Genomic DNA, 25,235 nt, shown 5'->3' on the forward strand with positions numbered 1-25,235 from the left:
AGACGAATCATGGAAACAGGAGGGAAAGGAGATTTGTCAGGAAATACAGGGTCCCCAATGTCAAAAGCTGCAGAAATATCTTGGAAGGGGGCGGTGAGGCAGCATGATTTGAGGGAAAGGGAAGAGCCTGGACCGCAGCAGATCACCTGGGTTAAAACCATCCTTTTGCTTTTAACCTTGAGCAAGTTGCCTTAACTATATGAAATTTCCTTGTTTATCAAATGGTCATCATATCCATTTGGCAGGATTAAATGAGATCATGGAATAAAGGGCTCCAGGCTTGCATCATGGAATATGTAATAGCTGACAATTATAAGGCGCCAGGTGTGAAAGCACTCCACATGCACTGATTCATCTAAGCCACACAACAACCTTGCTAGCTATGTTCTGTTTTCGTCAGCTCCAGTTTGCAGATAAGGAGACACAGGCTTGGAGAGTTTAAGTAAATTTCTCAAGGTCACACAGCCTGTGAGTGGCAGAAGCTGAGATTTAAACCCAACCATTCTCTTCCCAGAGGGTGTGCTCCCAGCCACCATGTTATGCTAAACTTTGGTGAATAAAGTATCCGTAAATATTAGTTCCTTTCCTTTCAAAAATAAGTGAGCTACGTTATTATTTTTTTTCAGTAGGTAGATTAAAAGTATTTCAACTAGGGCTGAGGAGACAACGTACCATAAGCCAAATATGGACCCATTGCCTCTTTGTGAGGGTTTTTACACTTTTAAATGGTTGGAAAAAATTTTGCTTTAATGTTAAGGATAATTTAATGATGAGAAAATGTCAACAATGAGAAAAATTTTAATAATATTTTGAGAGAAGTTAAAACTATATAAAATTGGAAATTTAATCGCCACCAATAAAGTTTTATTGGAACACAGGTACTTCCATTTGTGCGTGGTCTCTGCCTCTTTTGTACTGTAAAAGCAAAACTGAATAGTTTCGAAAGAGGCCCTACCGCCTACGAAATCTACAATATTTATTATCTGGCCCTTTACAGGAGACGTTTGCTGACCCCCTGGTAGAACCAAAAACTCCTTGGCGCAGGAAGAGAGGCGGGTCTGAGGGCTTGAATGTCTCAGGAATGTTGGTGCCCGCCTCCCCCCCACGCACGTCCCGGATGGGCCGCTCCCGCACCTGCGCCCCCTTAGGGGCTGATGATGGGGCGGGGAGAACGCCCTGAGCCAGGGGCTCGTTGAGTTTCTCGGGTGGAGGGAGAAGGCGGAAGGAGGCTCGCTGGGAAGGGGGAAGGTGAGCCTTTCTTTTCAGTCCCGCATTTTTTCCCTTAGTCCGAGGAGTGCTAAGTGTTAAGGCGGGCGGTGAGCGCAGGCGCCCCGGAGCCCGGGAGGAGAGGCGGGAGCCGCGCTGCGCCCCAGGGCCCCCGGCCGGGGGAAGCGGCGGTGCGTCCAGGGCCCCGCACAGGCCTGGGCCCTCTGCTGAGCTCCGTCAGCCGCCCTCCAGCGTGGCGGCACCCAGTTGCTTCCTTTCCCTCCGTCTCACTTAACGCAGTTAAACTGAAGCCAGGCCGTGGTCAGACTCCTCAGCGCGTTCCTGCCTCCAGCCCTAACAGGTGAACGGTGGAGTGCCAGCAGCAGGGCTGGGGCTGCTTGGGTCGCTTCTCTTTTAAATGTTCTCAAATTGTTGTAAAATACAGATAACACTAAAGTTGACCATTTTAGCCATTTTTAAGGGAGCAGTTCTGCGACATTAAGTATGTTCACTTATCCATTATCACCGTCCATCTCCGGAACGGTTTCATCTTCCCCCCTGAAACTCTGCATTCACTAAACAGTAACTCCCCATTTTCCCTCCCTCCAGGGACCGACAACTGCCTCCCGACTCTATGAATCAGGCTTCTCTAGGTGTCTCAGGTAAGCAGGACCATCGTGTATTTATCCTTTGAGTGGCTTGTTCACTTAGAATAATGTCCTCAGCGTTCATCCATGTTGTAGCATGCGCCAGAATTTTCTTCCTTTTTAAGACTGAGTAATATTTGATTGATATAATTCTGTTTATCCATTCGTCTGCTGAGGAACACGCGTTTCTTCCACCTTTTGGCTGTTGTGAATAATGCTGCTATGAACGTGGGCAGACAAATATCTGTTCAAGTCCCTGGCTTCTTGGTTTTTCTTCTTTTGGATATATATATCCCCAGATGGCATTGTTGAGTCATGTGATAGTAGCTCTGTTTTTAATTTTTGGAGGAGCAACCATACTGTGTTTTGTAGTGGCTGCGCCATTTTGAATTCCCACCAGCAGTGCATAATAGTTCCAGTTTCCCCACATCCTTGCCAGTACTTTTTGTGTCTCTTTGTGTGTGTGTGTGTGTGTGTTTGTTTCAATAGTAGCCACCCTGATGGGTGTGAAGTGGAATCTCCTTGTGGTTTTGATTTGCATTTTCCTAGTGATGTTGAGCATCCTGTCTGTGCTTATTGGTCAGTTGGGTGTCTCCTTTAGAGAAATGTCTGTTCAAGTCCTTTGCCCATTTTTTAAAATGGATTGTTTGTTTTTTGTTGTCGTTGAGTTGTAGGAGTTCTTTCCAGAGTCTACATATTACCCCCTTATCAGATGTAAGATTTGCAAATGTGTTTTCCTATTCCATGAGTTGCCTTTTCAGTCTGTTGATAGTGACCTATAATGCACAAAAATTTTTGATTTTAATATAGTCCAGTTTATCCGTTTTTCTTACTGCTATTGCTTGGTTTTTGGTGTCGTAGCCAAGAAATTGTCGCCAAGTCCAACGTTGTGAAGCTTTTCTGCTGTGTTTACTTCTAAGAGTTTTATGGCTTTAGCTTTTATGTTTAGGTCTTCATTCCATCTTAGATTAATTTTTATATACAGTATAAGGTAAGAGTTCAACTTCATTCTTTTGCATGTGGATGTCTAGTTTTCTCAACATCATTTGTTGAAAAGACTGCCCTTTCCCCACGGAATGGTCTTGGCAACTTTATCAAAAATATTTGACCGTATATGTAAAGATTTATTTCTGAGTCGGCTGGAGTTTTGATACTAGCAGACATGCCTCTCAAGTCAAGACCCAAGTTGTATAAACTTTTCATAGATAATCTGATTAAAGAGTCAATATATTCACGCTATTAGAACATTGGTGATAGTTCCGTTTGTGCTGGAGTTTCAAATGCATGAATCTTTAGCACCACTAGTTCATGAGTTCCTAGGGAGCAGGAACTCTCTTATAACTCAAATTTAAACTTAATCTGTATGTATCCTCTGCCTTTTATGAGTCCAGCATCACAACAGCAGTAAGGATGCAGAAACTTTTTTTTAAGAACTTGCAAATTAGTGGAGAAGCAAACATGCAAACAAACTAATGTCTTTTTGTGAGAAGAATACTCCAGAAGGTAAAATAGGGGTGTAAAGATGGAAATGGTGACATCCAACTGGAGAAGAGAGAGAACTTTCTCAGAAGTGGCCACATGTGTGCTGAATTTTAAAGGATGTTTCATTAAGAATTTGCCTGACAAACTGAAAAAATGAAGGTCAAAGGGACATTCAGAACAGAGGAACCACACATGTAGGGACTTGAAGGGGGTCCACAATATGGTTGTAGGAGGACTGGAGCGTATAAGGCCAAGAGCAGGAGAATAGCCTAGCGGGTAGGCAGGAGACAGATCCTAGAATTTGAACTTTATTATGAATGTGATGAGAGGAATTTGCATGTCTGTCCCGTAGATTCGTCCTTAGCACCTCCTCCCATTGTTTATTGAACTGAGTTTAGTCCAGTGAAATGATGGTTAGTGTTTCTTTTTCTTCTCTTCTTTTTTCTTCTTCCTCCCTCCCCCTTTCTAATATAATTTTGATGGCTTTTCTATTTTTTTCTTGGATATATCTCTCAACTAGAGTGGAACAGAACATTGGGGCATGAATTTAGACAAAAATAACAACAAAAAAGTGAACTCCTATGAGAAAACATTGAAACTACCTAGGGTAGGCTCAGTTGAGTTTCCAAATGTGTTTTACATTAGGTCGTCTCAACCATGACTACAAGTTCAAAATATTCAAAGCAACCTTATTGGAATTGGAACAAGGCATATTTGGTTTCCTCTAAAGGATTTTAAAAAGTGTAGTTAAGAGCTGAGCTCTCAGTGTAAAAATACATGAAAAGAAAGCCCCCAAACAAATTGTCCTTGTAATAAATGGCATTGAAACTTCCAAACCATCAAAAGGTGTGATCTTGTAGTTACGTCTCACTTCTAAGAACAATGCCTGTTCAAGTCTCCTCATTTATCTGGGTGGGGCCAATCAGCTGGAAGTGAGCCAAGGAAGCATTTGGTGCCATCAAAACAGATGTCAGGGGTCCATAAACTCGGATAGATTTTGCTCTTGTTTTGCACAACAGACAAGCAAACTTGGTTGCCTCATTTCTTAAGAGGATAGCATATGAGCAATATGTTAAAAGGTCACCAAAAGAGAGATGGCTAGACACAAGCACAAGAGTTCCTTTGAGAAAAAAAAAAATACTGTTGGTTTGACAAGGAGAAGAGAGAAAAAAAATTGAAATTGAAAAGTCAAACTTGAAAGTCAAAATCCACAATCTCCAATAAGAACACCCATGTACAACATTTAAGCATCCTTGGATTATTTCATAAGGAAATAACCCACCTGACCCACCTCAGTGGACGCCAGTGCATCTCCAAAGGGAGACACAGCATCAAAGCTGATGTTCATAATGATTCCTTCCTTCAGTGAGTTACGCTTGAAACATTTAGGCTCACAAAGTCGTAAAGATGAGCTATTCTGGAAAATTCACTTCTGCAGAAAGACCCGTATCTCATTCTGCCATGGTGCCTGTTAAATGAAGCACCAGACCACCTCACCTAATGTTAGCATAATTTCCTATTTAAATTTCAAAACTTTCTTGTCATAGAGTTTATATAATTTTCCCATATACTAAGTATGACCTTGGTTAAGGGTTAGTCTCCTTATCGATGAAATGATGGGAATGATACTAAGTATATCGTAGATCTGGTGTGAGGGCAAAAAGAGATAAAGTAGTGCATGGTAGCCAGCATTTTACCCAGGCAACTCTTCATAAATGCTAAATACTCTTCATACCACCAGCACCACTGCTGTTGTTGATCTTATAACAGGACTGGACCTGGGTTCCTATCCTGACTCACCACTTATGAGCTATAAGATCTTGGGAGGGTCGCTTGTTTCCGCTTCAATTTTCTCACCTGGAAAATGGAAACAAGGCTGGATAATCTCTGCCTCATGGGGTTGCTACAAGGATTAAGATGAGATGCTCTATGAAAACCCCTTAGAGACAGGCATGGGGCAAGGATTTAAGTAACCGTAGCTGCAGTTAATATTGTTGTTGTTGATATCCTCCGTTAAACTTGTAAGGATGTAGCTCTCAAAGAGCGGTTTGGGGACCCCTGGTGGTCCCTTTTGCAGGCAGTCCATGAGGTCCAAGCTGTTTTCATGGTAATAGTAAAATGTGTCTCTTTGAACCAACATTAGCATTTCCTAGAGACAGCATGAAGTGTGATGTCACTACGTTGAATGTTGAATGCAGCCTCACATTTGAGGCTCTTGCTGTGTTCTATTAAATAATAATAAGATTTGCAAAACTGTTAAATAATGTTCTTCTCTCTAGGTTTTTTTTTTTTTTTCAAAATGTAATTATTTCTCCAGAAGTGTTTTATGGTAGCCCGTGATGGGTTCATTGCTGTTATTTTTAAATGAATCAATAATTCTAAGGCTTAGTTTTAATTTCTAATAAGTGTAATGTTGATAGATATAATCCACATAAACCAAAATTCTTTGGGGCTCTCAGTAATTTTAAGAGTATAAAGGGGTTCGGATGCAGAAGTTTGAGAACCACTGTCTTAGTACATGAAGCTTCAGGGCTGTTGACATCCCTCAAGGTCACTTTCTTGAGAGTTTAGTACGGGTAGAGTCAAGTCTCAACCAGAGTTTCCTGATAATGAAACCTAGTGGTCATCATAATACATCACACTCCAAGGGCCAAGGAGCTCCCAGGTGGGGAGGGGACCATGGTCATCACAGTGCTTTTACAGTTGAGTCCTGTTGCAGGGTTCTGTGTGGTCTATTTAGCAAGACTTCACTCTAAACATGGTATTCAATGCTAATAGATGTTTTCCAACATCTTAAACTTAATTCCATGTGGCCACGCACTGCGGCACTAAATTCACATGCAGTTCTTGCCTGGTGATTAAGATGAGGACCTAGTGTTAATAGTCTTGAATTGTGGCTTTAGAGTCTAAACTGATTCCCATCACGGGTTTTCAATCTCAAATGTCAGGCAAGAATTCTCACCCGTTTGTAAGCCACTTTAAATACACTTTTCAGGAGTTCAAGACCTAATCCCTGAAGAAACTGGGTCAAGTTCTTCCCAGTCCTGTCCCCATACCACAGATAGCTAAGCTTCAGTCTTAAGGAAATACTTGGGGATGCCAGGGCACACTTCAAGGAGGGAAAGTAAACAGGGACAGCCTTCCACAGGAAAGACATTATGTGTCTCTCTTTGATTAAGCATTTGATACTTGAGTCTATTTCACTGGAACAAATTGGTTCAAGTATGTACTATTCTGACTCAGAGTTCCCACCATTGTCTTAATGCAATTTTGACACCTGCTCTGTTGCTTAAGACCTTTTGTCTCAGAGGTTTCAGATTTTTACACACATATACACATGTATATCTAATGCAGTGGGTTGGGCTGGATTGAAATCTTCAGTAGCAATTCAAAGAGTCTGGCTTATGGGGCAATGTCACAGGTCTGCATATATTATGCAGAATTTTCTGTTAAGTGCAATAGGCTTTTGGAAATTGGTTTATTTCAATCCAATGCTTATTTGACATAAATGTCACTTTTATGCTGAAGAGTCATATCATTCTTCTATTTCTGCTCCAATAATGTTAATTCTTAAAGTGTTACCCTACATGGCTACGCGATGCCAAGTATCCATCTGGAGATTTTTTTTTTTAAAAAAACCCTTTATTTTATTATTCTGATGTTCCCAAATCTAATATTGATAAGATAGAGTCATATTACCTGGATGTTTAACTATTTTCCTTTAAAGCTAGATGCCACAGTGTATGGTAGGAAAGCAGAAGTAAGCGGTATGAAATGAAAGTCATTTTGATCAAACACTCTAGCACCACAGAACGAAACAACCCTGCTCCAATATTTTGCTCAATTTAATAATTTCAACCAAATGTTATCAGATCAGTTTGTGTGGGGAACACGACGTGCCAAACAAAATAAATTGACGATTTTACTGTTGAAATAATGTGAAAGGAATATGGGGCTTGGGGGAATAAGCCTGAGCTGTACGGGGCGAGGCGAAGGCGGTTTAATTCTCTCCTCCTCCTCCAGGGAGGGTCTGAACAGAGCTGGCCGCCTCTAGCAGTAGAGCAAGGACACTGGTCCTCTCATCTAGGACTCTACAGAGGAGGCTGTTCCTCTGATGTCTTCAACCCAGCCAGCACTGCGGTTTGGGGAGAGAGGCACTCAGGGTAGTTCTAACAGTACTGACTTACAGTGAAGGATTTGCCCGCCCTCCGTTTCCCAGCCAGTATCTCAGTGCGAACGGGACACACTCCAGGCTTTAGAGATGATCCACTCGTTGACTCCTCCATCACCACCTTAATCTAAGACTTGGACACTCAGGCAGCAGCCCACTGCGACACCCACAACTGCTGGGTACCAGTTTATCTTGTCCTAGAGGGGTACCTGATTTAGGTATTTCCTGAGACACAAGACTGCACAGAGCAGGCTGCCCCGTAGGAGACTAGTCCTGGAAAAGCTGTCCAGACTCAAGGTGTGCCATCAGAGTTGTTGCGGCATGTAGGTTTCCTGAGATTTCCATTTAATTCCACTTCTGTCCTGCTTACAGTTTGGCTTCATTGTTCCGCCTTCTCTAATCAGATTTCCAATATTCAAGTGGAAGTCCAAGTCATTTTTCTGATAAATCTGGGAAAAAAAAGTGAAGTCATAATCCTGTTTCCAAGCTCCACTCTTTTCTCGGCTAGCTGGACCAACTGAGCCACGAAGTGGGTTTGGCTTCATGACCCGACTAAATAATTTATGCCTGTGTAGTCTTGGTCTTTGTCTCCAATGGGTGAAAACAGAAATGGCGATGGAGCTTTTAAACACTGCTGGTCAGTTGCCAAAAATGAACATACCTATTCAGACCTCATAAATGAACTTCAAAGATGGACGTGTTATATACATTTATGCAATTTAGTTCAACAAATAAACCATATAACCCATATTTATTGGGTGCTTACTGTGTTTTAGTTCTTGAAAATGAGTTAAGGACAGAATTACTCTGATTACCATTAACAAGCACCCTATATAGAGATGCACAGTACCCAGTAGAAATAGACTAAGCATTCTGGGAGATGCCCTGTTACTCCCCAAGTCTCCGTTGCCAAGGCTGCAACAATTAATCTTCAGAAAAGCTACAGTTTAGCACCTGTTGAATGATATTAGAGGGAATCATCTGTGTTGCAGATAGAGAATATGTTAGGGGGGCTGGACTCAAATGCATCCAGGTTTTGGTATCTTTCTCCTTCTGTTTCAGCAGACAAATAATCTGTCGCAACTTTGCGGCTTCTCTTCCGCAGCTTGGCTCCGTTCCCACGCACCGTTTTGTTCTAGGGGATGCCTAAACTGATTCCTCAGCGTCAGCCAAAACAAATGAGGAGCTTGGCTCTCGGTCTGGTCGCAGCAGCTGCTGTGATTGAAGTGCTCTGCACCTAAGACAGTGGGGCAGCTTTCTGTTTGACAGATGAACACATTTTTCATTACTAGAGAAACAGGAAGCATTGCATACTGGGCAAAAAAAAAAGAGAAAGAAAGATTTGGGAAGTTGCTTTGTTCTTTCTTCTATCAATTGTGGTTATTGTTCAGCTGAAATGTTGGTGAGGAGGTTGACGGAGTGGGAGCCTCTGGCTTCGCATCTCCTTAGACTGTAACTGTGAGCTGACAGCTGTGGGGTTTCTTGACCTCAGGTGGCCTCAGCCAGAAGGCTCCTTTGCAGATCTGCTCCGGGAGGCAGCTTCTGTTCCTGCGTGCAGCAGAGGGCATGGAGAGGCCGGGAGGTCTAGGGGAACCGTGCAGAAAGGAGGGGGAAGGAAACATTTGGCCGTTTCCATTAATTCGGTCATACAATGGAGCTGAGCTGTAAAGTGCGTCTTTGAAGGTCTTCAGAATAGCTCCTTGAGACTTCCGCGGTGATTTGGGAGCTTGTGACAGGCTCAGCGGCAGGGGGACTGGATCCAGGTTCTTCAGAGAACAGAGTGAATCTCTGGTAGGGCAACCTGGTGACAGCCTTTCCTTTATAACTTCATACTCCAATTCCTTTCATCAAAATGGTAGCCTCGGGAAGCAACCTTGATTCCCTGATTTTGTGTTGAGCCCCTAGATAAAGGTCAGTACCATTCCCTGCTAAAGAAATCCAAAAAAGCAGAAGAATATTATGAGAAGGAGAACTGAAGAGGATAAGAAAATACATAAATCCAAGGTGTGAAGTTGCAAATGACATGGCAGACATTTAGTTTATGTACTGAAGGATGTCTTCGGGGACGACAGGGGTCTAGAGTCCTCACAGATGGATGATTTCCAGACCCTCATCTACAAAGATCACTATGCCAGGAACCTCCTGGATACTGTCACCTATGGAAGTTGGATAGCCAGTCAAGGAAGCTAACGTATATTGACCAACAGCTATCTGTAAATCACTGTGCTGGGTGCTCTGTACGGTGATGCACCTACAATAGCATAGAATGTAGGCATTTGATACTTATGTGTTATATACTTAGAGAAGCTGAGACTCAGGCTGTCCTAGGTCACATGGTTAAGTGACAAAACAAGACTTCCAACTCAGTTCTGTGTATCTCCAAAGCCATCTTGGAGTTTGAGAGGTTCTTCTACACACACACACCCCTGCCCTTTCTCTCCAATATAGCAGGTCATGCATTGTACTTATGTGCTCAGTACCTTCATTAGCGGGTTCCGTGAGGCCTCACGAGCACTCTCTCACTCTTGCATCCTTGTTGCGTAACGTGCACAGTGCTTTGTCTCTGGTCCTCAGGCTAACGACTCAGACTTGCTCATCCAAATTACAAGTCTCTTCCTGTCTATGATTCCATATTCAGAAAGCATTTGATGAGGGCCTATTGGTGATGGTGACTATAATGCCAGAAAGTGAGGGAACTTAGTCAACATTCTGCAGGAAATAAGTTGCAAAACCAAGCAAAAAAAAACCCCCAAAAACCCAACTTTTCTGTTCCCCAATGAACTCCTTCCTCTTACAGATCAAGATTTAAAGAATGTCACACCTCACAGAGGCTTAAGTTTGTGAAAGCTTCCTAGGATTCCTTAGGTTTTCTGCAAAAAAAAAAAAAAAAAACTAATCAAAATTTGTTTTTATTAAAGTACTACATTTAGAATCAGCTTCTCATAGGCTTTTTTCCTTCTTGGTTTAGTTTCTCTTCTTATCTCTAAATTACCCTTTTATCTTTCTCTTGCAAATAAATTTGTTGCCAAGTTCAACCAAAGGCATTTCATGAGAAAAAAAAATTTGTGCAAACATTGCTTCGTATAAGCAGAAAAGTTATACGTATCAATTACTAAGCTGCTCAGACTCAGTTTCCTCACTAGTGGTACGGGACATCAGTGCCCACCTCTCAGAGTTGTTGTGGAATGAAATGAATTATTTTATATGAAGCATCTAACAAAATGCCAAACATATAGTAAGTGTTTAGCAAGTGTTAGCTTCTGTTACCATTAATATTGACATGAATTGTGTAAGGAATGATGCAGAAAGGATAAAGAAAAGTACAACCCTGTGGATTGAACCCAGGACCTCGTGCATGCTAAGCATGCGCTCTGCCACTGAGCTATACCCACCCCAGCCCTGCTCTGTTCATTTTTGTTCCTCCAAGATGGCTAATAAATGTCTGCTGGATAAAAAAAAAAAAAAGAAAAGTACTACCACCATAGCTTCAAAACCTTTCTACGTTTTTGTTCTGTACCTATGATTTCCTTTTACCGTAGTTTATTGACTACAGATGAAGTTTGCTTTGATACCTGTCTGCCTAAAATCCATCTCTCTATCATCAGACGAGTCAGGGTCAACTATTGTGCCTGCAGTACCCTTTTCTCAGGGAGACCACTTTGCACACAGCTCTTTTTTTTTTTTTTAATTGAAGTATAGTCAGTTACAGTGTGTCAATTGCTGGTGTGCAGCATAATGTCCCAGTCACGCATATGCACGCAGCTCTTCCTGAAGGACCACAGGAGCATCCTGGACAGAGCTGTTCTCCACCTAGTTGTCCTGTGTCCAGCTCCACCAGGGCCAACTGACTGACTTGAGAGCAAGCAGTCCACAGGCTGGCAAGTGGCCTGTGAAATTGCTTGATCTCTGCTCAGGAATAAGCTAAGCTAATCAGATCCTCTCAACTCTGCAGTTCGTCTTGGGAATCGTGGAGAAGATTAGGCTTTTAACAGTAAGAGCTGAATTCTGAAGGGAGACACACAGAGAGAGCTCATGAAGCAGAGAGAGGCCACACCCCGCAGTTGGGAGGAAACAGAAACTAAAATTGAGCAGAAGCTCTTGCTGCTTATGACTACACCCTCTCCGTGGCCTCCGGTTAAAAATCCGTGCACCTGTGAGGCTACGCTGGGCGGCTCTGAATACCCAGCCGCTTTGCTCAGGCCATGTGGCAGGTGCAGGGACGCAGAGCTGCCCTCGTACCCACCTGTTGGCTTGCTTCAGCAGTCGCCTTGCTATCGCTCAGATGCCACGTGGGAATTTCTCTCCGAAGCTTGCAGCCACCCAGGCTGCACGTGGCAAATTAGAACAGGATGCCTTCTATTTTCGAATCCTCTCAGCTTGTCTGGTATTTCTTTCTGGGGTTCTGTCATCTCCAGCCGCAGCTGGGACGGGGCCACTTCTTGGCAACCGAAGAGTGTGCCTGTGAATCCCCCTCTTTCTTCCTCCTTTGATCAGACCGTCCTCAGATACTGAATCCCAGTGTCCTCACACAGTCTCCCTCTTACTTTCTGGCTTATGGTATATGTAACTGTGGGGTTTGGTTTGTTTGTTTTTCAGTGGTTGCCCTCAAGTTTGCAACATGCATTTATAACTAATCAAAGTCCACTTTCAAATAACACTGTGTTCCTTCCTGGGTAGGACAAGTGCTTTATAACAGAGTATTCTCAATTCTTTCCTTCTGTCCCTTGTAGCACCACTGTCATTTTTTTCACTTACAGATAAACTATAATCTCCAAACACATTGTCACTATTATTATTGTGAACAAACTGTTGTCTGTTAAATCAATTAAGAATAAGAAAAATAAAATATTTAATTTTACCTTCATGTATTCTTTCCCTAATGTTTTTCTGCTCTTTCTGTAGGTCCAGGTTTTAACCTCTACCATTTTTCTTTTCTCTGAAGAATTTCTTTCAACATATTTTACAAGGCAGATCTCCTAGTAACACATTCCCTACATTTTTATTTGTCTGAGAAAGTATTTATTTCTCCTTTACTTCTGAAGAATAATTTTACTGGACACAGAACTCTAGTTTGGTGTGTAGTTTTTTCTTTTCACACTTGGAATGCTTCATTCCACTCACTCCTTGCTTCTTTGATTTGTGGAGCAAAGTCACATGTCGTTCTTGTCCATATTTCCTCATAAAGAGGGGAAGTTATTTTCTCCTCTGGCTGCTTTCAAGATTTTCTTTGTCTTTGATTGTTTTGCATTTTGAATATGGTATGCCTAGGTGTAGGGGTTTGTTTGTTTACTTTTTGTTTTTTGGGGGGGTTTGGTATTTATCATGGTGGGTGTTCTCTGAGCTTCCTAGATCTGTGGTTTGGTCCCTGTTTCAGAAAATTCTCGGCCAGTGTGACTCCAAGTATTTTTTTTCTGTCCCTTTGTTTCTTCTCTTTCTGGTATTCTCATTATACTTAAGACACCTTTTGTAATTGTCCCACAATTTCTGGATATTTCCCCCCGACCGTTTTTTCATTCTTTTTTCTCTTCATATTTTTATTTTTGAAGTTTACGTGTTGACAGATCTTCAAGTTCACTGATTCTTTCCTCAGCCATGCTGGTGAGACCATCAAGGCCTTATTCATTCTGCTACAGTGGTTTTAATTTCTAGCATCTTCCTTTGAGCCTTTCTTAGAGTTCTCTTCAGTCTCTCTGCTTACTTTACCCATCTGTCCTGGCTACACTGTGTTTTGAATCTTCCAGGCCTGACCACTTCTACATGTAAAGCCAAGGAAGTCAAATAATTCTTCTATTTTAAATACGTGGCTCTTGCAGTAAAAGGCATGGTTTTTGAAACTATTTTTCCTTGCTTTAGATCTACCCAAATCTACATAGGAGCTCCAAAGTGAGAAATTTAACTTTTTCTTGGGTATCAGCCCTCCCCGCAGGCAGTATTTTAGCCAGTTCTTGATGCTGCTTGAACCATTAGAGGTTGGGGATGATAAGGTAAACAGACTTCAGTTTTAAAATATCCTCCTGCTACATTTTTCCTCTTAAGGGATTTGCACAACTGGAACACAAAGGTGACATTGCACTGACCCAGCTGAGAAGCAAGACAGCCCTGATCAACGCTGGGCAGATGAGATGGAAGGGGCACCTCCACCCCAACCCTGGGCATCACTTTTGCAGCCCATGTGCCCATTTATTTGGCCGATCGATTTACACCCTGCTGGTCATAATCCATAGAAGGAAACCCAGACATAACCCACTTCTCCTCGAAAAAAAAAAAAAAAAACACCACAGAGAAATTTGATATACTTGGGATTGAGGAAAACTAATTGATGTGACAGCTAATCTAAAACTCCTAAGGGAAAAATCAATAAAGAACAAAATAATCTAGTCTGTAATTTTGTATGCTGTTCCCCCTACTATGTTGATCGTCTGGCATCAGTGTCATCTATTACAGATGGGAATGTTACCAACTCTAATGCCTCTGTTGATATTTCTAAAAGATTCTAATCTCATTTCAGTAATAGCTTCTGTCATTCCTAGAGACACATATGCCATAACACTCTTGGTTGCATTGACAGAAATATTAATGTGCTCAGATTTCGTATTATTTGGACCACTCCGTGTCTCTTTCTTAGTGTTCAGTTGCTTTCGCTTTACACACAATGTTGGAGCCTGGCTGCCCAACCCCAGTGCATTAGGTGTGATTCCTAAGGAACATTAGTCTTCTCATCTCTGTGTGATTTGGGTCCTTCTCTAGCAGGAAACCTTTCTATAATTCTGTGGATTTTCTCTTTAGGCTTAGTACTTCCCCATCTCCTGTTACTCCACTGAACTTGTTATGTACCGTGATCCTCATCTTCATTTTATTTCCTGAGAGTTACTGCCTCTCAGATTGGAATGGATTTATGGTCCATCCATGCATCGGTCTGATGTTTGAAACTTTCACACACCTTCTGTGCCAAATTCCTACTCTGTCCTTAAACTCATCGCCTTCCAGTTCTGTCTTTGCTGTTACTGTTACATAGACCTTACGTGAGCAGATGTATTTCAGTGTAGTTTTCACCTTTTATTCCAGTTTCACTTTCTAGTGTCATTTAGAACAATCCAAACCTTTCTTCTACTCCACGACCCTTTTGATATTTAAAATAGCTACTGGTAGCATTTACTTCATTGGGCTAAATATCCTTAGTTCTTTCTATCAGTAATCATAGAACATAGTCTTGAACTATCTCATCATCTAGTTAGTGACTCAGTATGCCTTTGAGTTACACGTCCAGCAACATTGTGGAAGGGCTGTTAGGAAATTTCCCCACTGTGGCATCAGAATTCTGGAATGATTAAAAGTACATGGCTATCTCTAACATTTAAAAAAATTAAATGGGGCTTTAGAAAAGTAAAATAAAAAGATTAAAAAAGATAGGGGTTAAATGAAATTCACTAATTCATACAATAGAGTAAAATCTCATACAATTTTCTACAAATTTGATAATGAGCATTTTTAGATGTCGTGAAACAATGGTGATCAAGTTCAGTCAGTCTGGAACCTAGTAAGTACCAACGGACTGCTCCGGAAGGCTTGGAGAATTACCTAGAAGATTCCACGATGGCTCCAGAGTGTCCTTAGTGGAGACTGGGTCGAGGGTGGTGGGGGAGGGCAATAATGTTAGAGGAACTAGAGAATTTGTCTTGAAACTCTGTCTGCATAGTATATTATGTTTTTGCCTGCATTGTATATGACAGATCAGTTAATGTAGTAAGATTCTCTAAAGATACCTTTACTCAGACTTCACCTAAGGTTAAGAAATTGCCCATTGTCCATGTCAAAGGCTATCATTTTTGTTTGGGGTAGCTTTAGGAAGTGATGGAGATTCTGGGAAGGTAAAAGCCATTCTCCCACCTGGGCAGCTGTTCGAGCCATCATCACTCTGCCTCCTCATGTGTTACTGCCTTTGTCCTATGAGATTCTGCTTTGGGTGAACACTCACTGATTACAAAAATATGCGAAAGATAAAGTCAGTCCCAACAACACAACTGCATTAACATTTCCTTGAAATAGCAAGCCTTACAGTGGTTGTAGGGAAATCCTTCTGACACACGCTGTGAAGTGTCTGCTGCCAGTTACTTTTCATTCTGGAAATGATTTGTTCTCCCTAAAGTGCTTCTGCATTTTACTGTCTCTGTGTCTCTCTGTCTCTTCCTCAGATGCCTCTGTGTTGTATCTGTATTGTGTTTCCAGAAGGGAAGAACATCCTGTTCATTTGAGTCCAGAATTGGTCATTTCCAGCCCTCCCCCCACCCCCCGGCAAATATGCTCCCATCAGAGGTACGTTTATCCCCAGAATACTTTTAAACATTCTTCCTGGCTACAGCTGTTCAAGATTTTACTCTTTAATCATTCCAGGCCCATTAATCCTAAGACTGCACATGTGATGCTTTTAAAGTGTGGTGTCTAGAACAAAATCCAAAACCACAGGTGAGGTCTGAGCCTAGCTTTCTCTTAGCTTGAAAGTCATGTAAATTCCAGATGGATATTTTGGACTTGAGAAACTGATGACAGATTGCTTTTATTAAGCATCCTCTGTAAAGAGAACATTATGTTCAGCCTTGGAGCATCAACAAACTTATAGACAGCCTTGTAGAAGGCAGAGACTCTTCCCCCAGGAATTACAACGTGAGACAGAGCTGGAAACCAAGCCACCACTTGCTGCTCATCATAAAGCCATCACCTGGTGAGGTCTCATCTACTCATATTTGCCGTCATTGAAACATGAGAGATTTAGGTTCATAATGACAGGATTTGTGCTGCAGTACGTACTTGATGCATTTCATATAGACAGCTCTTTGGGAGCAGTTTGGGGATATGGATATTTGCTTAGGGCCGTCAGTGCGCCAGCACTACCGCCTCGGATTTTTAGAGTGAGCCTCCAAATCTGGGTGGTGGTTCCTGTTTTATAAATGAGGAACCTGCGTCTCAAAGAAAGGCTAAGCAGCATGCATTTGAATAACTGGCAGGGCCAGGATTAGAGCTCAGACATTTTACTCCGAAGTCCCAGCTCTTTTGGCTAAAACAAGCTTCCCAGGAGGTTGCCTGCGGGTAAAGCGAAAATTGTGTTCCAGAAATAGCGTTAGCAATCACGCAGGCGGGAAAAAAGCATGACACGAGTAACCTACAATGGAAACAGTTCACAATTCTTAATTTTTGCCGTGCTTCTGAGCTGAAATGTATCAGATCTTACCCTAGTATTACTCGACAGATACCAGCCTGCTTTTAGGTTTATATCCCCCCGTTGTCCTTGGTACTGTCTTCTGCATGTCTTACGTAAACTGTTGGTGATTTCACAGGCAGTCTTACATCATTAATGCATGTACATTCAGCAGGCACTTTTTCGGCATTCCTTTTGCCCTAGAAATTCTTTTTTCTTGTACCGAAGTAGAAGATCCCTTTCCCCTTTTCAGTGGCGTCGTGTTGCTAAGGCAGTGGCTTTACCCTAACAGACTTGTAAAGCAGGTTGAAAGCTTTGATTCAGAGATATCTGTACATGTGCAAGGAATCATAGACATTCGAGCTGGAAGGAACTTTTAACGTCATTTACTTCAGCCGGTTTTTATCAATATGGGAACTAAGACCCAGAAAGGCCTATAGATAGAATGTTCTAGTAATATGTACCCTGTGTAGGATGACTGTGTCATTCATTTCTCAAGTGACGACTCTTTGGAGACTGAAAGGAGTACCACCGAAACGGGATGCTGGGAAGTGGGCTCTGTCCTGGGCAAGCTGGGATACACAGTTATTCTCACCTCTTTCAACTTTTATAAAAACAAAGTAAGATAGCACATGTGCAAACACCTGGATGACTACCTAGTGCATACCTAGAAAGCACAAATAAATTTCACACTGCATCTGAAGCCCAGTTGCCAGGGGCATCAGTGGAAGAGTGGGGAGTCAGGCATGTATTTTCTAGCTTCTAAAGCCGAGAGTCAACAGTAGCAGGTGAAACAAATGAAAACAAAAAGTGGCAAATCATCATCAGGTTTTAGTTCCATTTAATTTTTTGTTTTGTATCTAACACAGCAAAATTTTCTGTCACTTTTCCCCCTGTTTTATAAGTTGACTAAGTGATCCAGTGGCTTTAAGATAGAAACGTATCAATAAACAGCTGTGCAGGCTAGTAAATCCTGCCAGAAGGAAGGAAAGGATAAAGGCAGGCAGGGTGGGAAGGAGGGATGAAGAAGAGGGGTGGTGCGAGTCGTTGTGTTTCTTAAGATGTAAGATTCTGTGGAATCTGTACCCAGACAAGATGCTACACACTTTATATGGAACTTCTTAAAAAGGAAACTAGATTGAGCGCAGATTTGTAGCTAAAAAGCACCAGATTTACTACAGTGACCCCATTCTACGGCCATGTCACTGTGTAAAACTTGTTGGCACGTCTTTGTTTCAGTCTTAACATTTATTTAGTGCAGCCGGCTTTCCAAGCGTTTGAATTCACCCTTTCTCCACTTTTGCCGTAAGATTAACTACAGTTCATTCCTTAATTTATGGAATTATTATCAAACCACAGAGAGAGTCACCTCGTGTTACCTCCTCCAGTGGTAAGTTATGAGTGCCCAAAAGTAGTCAAAAAGTAACGTCTATATCAACTGATTTTCTCAGTTATGTCGTTTACAAGTTCCAAGTTGTACAAGTTTTTATTCTGTTTCCAAAAAGACATAGAAGCATTCACTTCTCTGCTCCCAAATCCAAGATGTTGGCTTCCTCCAAGGTATTTCTGGTTGAAATCTTGTCCCTGGAAAGGCAGCATGTGAACCAACCCTTCTCCTGGCCGTTTGTCCTGTGGCAATGAGGAGGTGACACATCAGGGGTTCTCCAGGCCCTTCTCCAGTTTTGACCTTTCCATCATTCCTTTGTCCTGACTGACCAGTGACTGCAGGCCCCTGCTGCAAGCTGGCTGCCCTCTAAGGACTGGAAGAGGAGAATCACCAGCTCATCAACATACCAATGATCGAAAAGGTCCAACCCAGCCGTCCTCCCCTACAGCTTCGGCTGTGCCACTCCAGTGCCTGCAAGTCACTTACACAGAAACTGGCAGCTCTTGAGGTTTCCTCCTGATGGGCTCTGTTCTCGTTTCAGTGCAATGTAAGAAAATAAGGAATTTGAATAATACTGATTATTTCACTCTAGCAAACTAATGTGGGAAGAACTACCTTCCACCACATGATGAGATTTAAAGCTCATGAAGGGCTCTGATATGTTTAATTGATAATCAAATCTGGATTTTTTTTAAAAAGTAAAACTCTAAGATTTTTTTATTTCAAATTAAGACTTCAAATACAATTTTCCTCCATAGACTGGTTTTTCTTCCTACCTCCAGTTTGAGAATTTTATTTCTAAATCGAGTTTTATTTTTCCGCTGTCTTTGAATTATATCTTCATCTTTATATTTTCTCCCAAGTACAATCAAGCATAATGCTGGGAAGTGAGCAGTTAAAATGAATATGTCTTTTATTTTTATGGTGCTATATAGTTGGCAAAGCATATTGTTTTAGTCAGGATAGGATAGTTTAAGCTGTAGTAGTGAATTAACCCCTGCATCTCAGTTCTTAACACACCAAAGTTTTATTTCTCGTCACAAGACGTATCCAGTGTGGGTGGGTTAGCTGGGGGCTGGGTTCCACGTTAGCTCTCACATCACAGGCTGGTGAAAACCCCGTCCTCTTAACACAAGCCTTTGGAGTTTGCTGTGCCAGCCTTAAATGATGTTTATTCTTCTGTGTTTTGGCCTAAATTGAAAATGCATCACTTCTGCTTATAGCACATTGGCCAGAATTTGTCACATTGCCCACCTGGGGTGAAAGTATGGGTGGTCCCTGGATGTCCTCTAAGCCACAGATGTCTGTGTCACACATAGTTATGTCAGTGTCTTCACTTAAGCACAGTAACCTTGCAGTGTGGATAACCTTGCTGCTAAGAACAATATAACAACCATTTATTGTTTCCCATTTCTGTACTAGGGATGAACTCACGCAACCCCATTATACACACCTAGAAACTGAGGCTCTAAGAGAGCAGCATGTCAGTTTGGGTCACCCCAGAATTATATGCCATGATGGAGTTAGAAGCAGAAGAGATTTACTGGGGGTGGTGTTCAGGAAACGCAGAGGGGAGAGAGAGCAGGAGGGGGCGTGGGAAGGCTTCAAACCGTAGTGGAGGTTGGACACTTGGGAAAGGACAGGAGGAGGGGCGAGCCAGCCTCAGGCTGCAGAGCAGCCCTGAGGGTCTCAGCCAGCCTGAAGGCAGCTCCAAAGGGCACATGGACAGGAGAGGAGTCTCGCAGTGGGCGGAAATGGCCTGGCCCTAGTACCCATGCCATGCTTGGTCATCGGCTGGGAACCCATGCTCTTGGCTCTAACACTGAGGAAGACCCCAAAAGCTCTGCAGCTGGAGGTTGTCAGCCAGCTGCACTCCTTGCAGCAGGTTTCCTCCTGATGGGCTGCCATATGTAGCTATCGAGAGGGTAAGGAATGAGCTGGAAGACCTACTCCGGTGTTTCGGTGCAAAGGCTTCCTGTGCTCCAGCGACACTTTTAATAAAATTATTCTATTATGAACTGGATGAAGAACATTCAGAATAAAAGAATAAAATAGTAACGGGCCATAGATTAAGGTCAAGTAGTCATGAGATCACCGTTCCTGCTTCACTTCCACTGTTCACCAGCTGTGTGACCTCCCGCCCAGTCATTTAACTCACTGTGACTTAATTCTCTTACCTGTTAGGTTAGACGATTGGGCTAGATCCGGGCTTCTTAGACCTTACCATGCTTGACCATCACACAGAGGGCCTGTAGGAACACAGATCTCTGGCCCCACACCCAGAGTTGTGTAGCCATGAGCAAGTCCCTGAGCTCTCTCGGTGTCCTGTTCTCATCTCTAAATGAATGCAGTGCTCACCAGGCCTCTCTTCAAGGACAGCGAGGAGCATAAAGTGAGAGCACGTTGTTGACCACGAAGCTCTTGGCATCAGTCTGACATTGCTAATAAGCAAGCTGTCTTGTATTTTAAGATTTTTTAAAACAATTCCAGCTTTCTGATTTGGCAACAACTTTCACTCTCCCCAAAAGACCTGAACTCCTATGGAGAATGCTCTGGCATTTATCCAGCTGTCTGTGGGATGTCCTGCACTTCTGGCCGCTGTAGAGATGTGGAAAGGGAATCCTCTGTCTCATGAACTGGCATCACAGGAGTTCCCCAACTCACATGATGTAGGCTGTCCTCTCCTGGTGAAATGCAAGTAGGAGACTCCCAGAGAGTTGATCCATGTGATGTTCTGTGGTATAGGACAGTAAAAGGGTGACATGAACAGAGTGGAAAACCAAAGCATAGTTGGCCAAAACATACTGTAATTAATATATCCTGGGAGCTCCGTTGGCTTCTTTCTCTGGTTGAAGCCTAAAGGAACAAAGGAAGGAAGGGGAAAATCCAATCCAATTAAAGAAAATGCAGCTCAGGTTAAGGTCAAGGCTGTGCTCTAGGGATCTTTCATTAACCACTTGAAGGCGGGTTCAGAATGGGTTAATATAAGCCTTGACCTCTGGCATTAGGAATATATTGTCAGGGGAAAATCAGATTCTTAGCCAGCAAAAAAGCAGGAAACTTTGTCTACACTTCACGTAACAGGTGCACATAGAGTTCATATTTGGAACATGGGGTCTGTCTGGGAGGAGGGCGCCGAGGAGTCCCGTTATATTGGGATACTTTGCTTTTATGGCTTATCATTCCCTGTAAGCAGATCAATCAATTAAATTTAAAGGCATCTAAAGACTGATTTATAGGAAATAATTCAAAATTCAGAGGGGACTAGTCTCAAAGAGTAGATAGTATCAAAAAATTTATATTTGGCTTTAGAGTTTTACCCTAACTCATTTTCAGCATATTTACCTATGCGTTACTGTTTTGTTGAAATGAATATTAAAACAAACCAACATTCTCTGTGTCCACAACACCTTGCAGAGAGTGAAGGTGGCTGGGAATTCTGTCTTGGATACATAAAGTGTGAGATCACTAACAGACATCGAGGTGGAAGTGTGGAATATATGAAAACCCTTAAAATCATCCCTTGAACACTCTACCTCCTGGGCTAGAGTCCTACAGGGTTAAACATTTCCCCATCTCCCGCTGGACGTTCCATCATCCCAGCAAACCCAGTGGATCTGAAACAAACGTCATTTCCTCCTCAACACGTCTGCTTTATTTCTGCCATTCCTGTTTCCGTGGTGGATTTCATCAAACGTCACAAATAGTTAAGGCTCCTCCCTCTCCCTTCCTACCGAGAGTAACACATGGAGTTCCATCAGTCATACTTTTGTAGCAACCATCCTGTCATCCCTTCTCTTTCCACTTCATCTGTTGCTACTCTGCCTTAGTCCATCACCTCCAGGATTCCTTCATATCTGGAAACCAGACATCTTGGCTGCAGATTGTCTCAGCTTCAGTGTCATTCTCTGCATTACTTTCATATTGATCCTTCGCAAATAGTCCTTTGCAGGTGTCCTCTTTCAGCTGTTTCTTGACTCACCATTTGCGGTAGAGACTGCTAGATGACTCCCAGTGTCCACAAATCCATTCATGATTTCTTAGAAACAAAACCCTAGACAACGTGCTTAGCTCAGAAAGCCGCCTTTCCCAGGTTCCTTTGCAATTACAGTCTGTCGTGTGGACACATTCTGCCCCATGAGATGGAAGCAGCAGTTGTGTGGGTCTTTTGAGTTGTTTCCTTCAAAAGGGGCCATTTCTTCATCCTCTTTTCTGGTGACCATATTGCTGGAACTCCAGCAACTGTCTTGAATCTTACACTAATCTTGAGGGTGGAAGTTAGCTCTGAAGGTGGCTGAACAGATAGAAGGAAATGAGTCTCCGATGACTTCGTGGAGTTGTCCTACCAACCCTGGGCTGGCCTAATTCTGTACCTTATCATTTACATTGAAAAATAAACAGTATGTTTAAGCCACTGTCCTGAGGGTATGTTCCTTACAGGTGAATGCAAATCTGGACCAATATACTGTTATCCCCAGGATACAGGGAGTTCTTAACTTGAGAGTCACTGTGGAAACTTGACCTGCCTCTAAGCCTGTCTCGGCAGCACTTCTCCTACCAGAAATATTTCTTGTGATCAAGTTATTGCGCTCCAAATGTGCTATGCATTCTCCCGTTTCTGGAATTTACCGTAATACTTCAAGGACCTTGACTTCCGTTTAACCCCACAGCATCTAGCAGATACTTTGCATTGGGACTAAAAAAAAAAAAAATAGAATTTTCAAGATGGAAGGAATTTTTAATTTCTCTAATTGAAAACTTTTTAAACAGTGAAGGAAAACTCCCTGTATTTGCTCAAATTGTATATGGTGACCAGCAGCGTTTTGCAAGACTCCAGGTGACTCGGATGCACCTTCAAATTTGAGAAGCATTTCATCTGTAGCATCTCTAATCTCATGTCATTCAAGTGCTTCTTAAGTTGCTTACAAATACACAAAGCACCTTACGTATGCTTGGACAGCTGTAATTGCTAGCAAGCCATTCCACATCAGAAGCTGCAATTTGCTTCCTGGGAACTTTCGAGTACGACTTCCCTCTTTCTGGTCTCTGGAATAACAATAAATAACACTTATCCACCACAGTTATTTAAAGATAGCTATTAGTGGGTTAAGCCTTCTCTTTTCAAAGGTGAACAACTCATTTGAATTGATATTCTTCACATAGCCTGATTTTTAGACACTTCATCTGCTTTAAATACATACAAGGTTGTTAGTGCCCTAATTAAGATACAAAACCAGAATTCAGTATTATTCCCTAAGTGTATGGAAGTAGATGCTGCAAGAAACAATGAACTGTAACTCCCTTAACCTGCGACCTATCACATGCAAATTTCAGTTAATTACTATAGTTTTGATGATGTTCTGGTGATGAACACATATTTTTAGTTGCATGAACATTATAAAAAGCCATTTTTAACGTTAACGTATATTGAGAAATACCCAGAAATCACGTCTTGTTTGTTTCTTATTTGTTTTAATCGGGATAAACTATGTGTGAGTCAAGACCCCTTTTTTTCTCTCTAGAGCGTCATCTGCTCCCACCAAAAACTAAAATACACATGCACAGATACATGTCTAAACTCTCTCCAGTGGAAGTCTCAGTTTCTGCCTTCCTGTAGGATGCTTTCTCTTGAGTAACTGGTCTACACCTCACTCAGCAGCTTTACCTAACTCATCGTTCTGCCCGTTTTGTAGTCATACATATGCATCTTACTACCCTTTCAGAGAGAAGTCTCCTTGACAGATGGAATTCATACTTCCTGTCACACTGAGCACAATGAAGAACTCAGACTAGACGCTAAAGAAATATTTTTAAATGAGTGAGTCACTTGTTTGTTCACTGGAACACAGGACATTGCTAGGTCAGACTTCGGCAGGAGTCGGGATGGACAAGTGAGAAACATACCAGAACTGCTGCTGCTCTCTTTAGGTGAAATGTATAGCTCCCTCTGGGATTGTCCCAACAAAGGCGCTGACCTAGTTTAATGGAGTATAAATATAGTGTGTTCCCAAAACGTCCCCGAACGCTAGATACACAAAAGTGTATCTTCAGTGCTTCAAGTGGTGCAACTAATACAGATTGACCCACTTAAAATGGGCCTTTTTACACAAAGTGGTTTCTATTTAAACTAGGACCATCCAGCAAAATTCTGGCTGTCTGAAGTTCAGGGAGATTCCAGCTCCTTGTCTCTGAATGTCTTTTGAAGAATTGGTGTCTACCAAAATTAAAAATCACATCCGAGAGGCGCACATCCAAACAAATAGCAACGACACATTTTACCAAAATCTTGTAGTTCTTAAAAAGAAAAGGAGGTACGTGGAGACATGGAGAAAAACATCTAACTTTAGCATTTTCCATCATTTTTAGGGTCGGTCTTTGCACAGTCTCACTCAGGACACTATATCTTCTAGATATTTCGTCTGAGGTTAGAAAGCTGTCAGTAGGCAAGTATTTTTGCCCTGATTGTGGTTTCATGGACAATCCATAAACATCAGAAACTGGGGGAAAAAATACCATCATGCATTTCTCCCAGCTGTGCAATTTTTAGAAAAAAAGTGGACCCCTTTACTGAATGAAACAGACAAGTGTAAATCTTAAGCCTTGTTAGTCGTATCTTGCCCTAATTAAAAGATAAGCAAGATTGAAAAAAGAACTATTAGTGGCACATCCTACATCCTGGGAAAGCTCACACCCGCCCCTCAACCCTCTCCTCAGCTGACCCCAGCAAAGAAAAGTTCTGATAGAGGAACTGGTAGAGGGTGACCTTCTTTTCCATTGCTCGCTCTTCTGACTACCCCTCCCATGACGCTGATGACCAGCTGTCACGCGGGAGGGCTCCACTACCTTGCAAGGACCAGTAGGACTGAGGGGCAGTCCCGGAGCAGGCTAAGGGAAAAATCAGTCTCCTATTGACGGAAGATTTGGGTTGCCTCCAATCTTTTGCTCTTACTAACAATGCTGCAACAGATACTCAAGTGTATCGTTTTGCATGTGTCCTAGTGTAACTCTAGGATACATTCCCAGAAGTGGAATAGCGGCGTCAAAGGATATATGCATTTGTGATTTTAATAGATATTACTAAATTGCCCTCCCTAGGGGTTTTGACAATTTACATTCCCACCTGCAATGTATGAAAGTGACTCTTTCCTA

General features: G+C 42.2%; 1 long non-coding RNA gene across 6 annotated transcripts in view; it reads left to right on the plus strand.

Annotated features, from left to right (window-relative positions):
* Positions 1-1,120: 1,120 nt before the first annotated feature.
* LOC140691098 (uncharacterized) overlaps positions 1,121-25,235 on the plus strand; it is a 125,055-nt gene continuing 100,940 nt past the window's right edge. For 5 of the 6 annotated variants that reach the window (XR_012066558.1, XR_012066557.1, XR_012066560.1 and 2 more), the window contains exons 1-2: positions 1,121-1,248; positions 1,816-1,868. This is a non-coding gene — a long non-coding RNA (uncharacterized lncRNA). The other variant, XR_012066561.1, reaches the window with a different exon arrangement.

This window comes from Vicugna pacos, chromosome 33, assembly GCF_048564905.1.
Source record: "Vicugna pacos chromosome 33, VicPac4, whole genome shotgun sequence".
Classification (NCBI taxonomy): Eukaryota; Metazoa; Chordata; class Mammalia; order Artiodactyla; family Camelidae; genus Vicugna; species Vicugna pacos.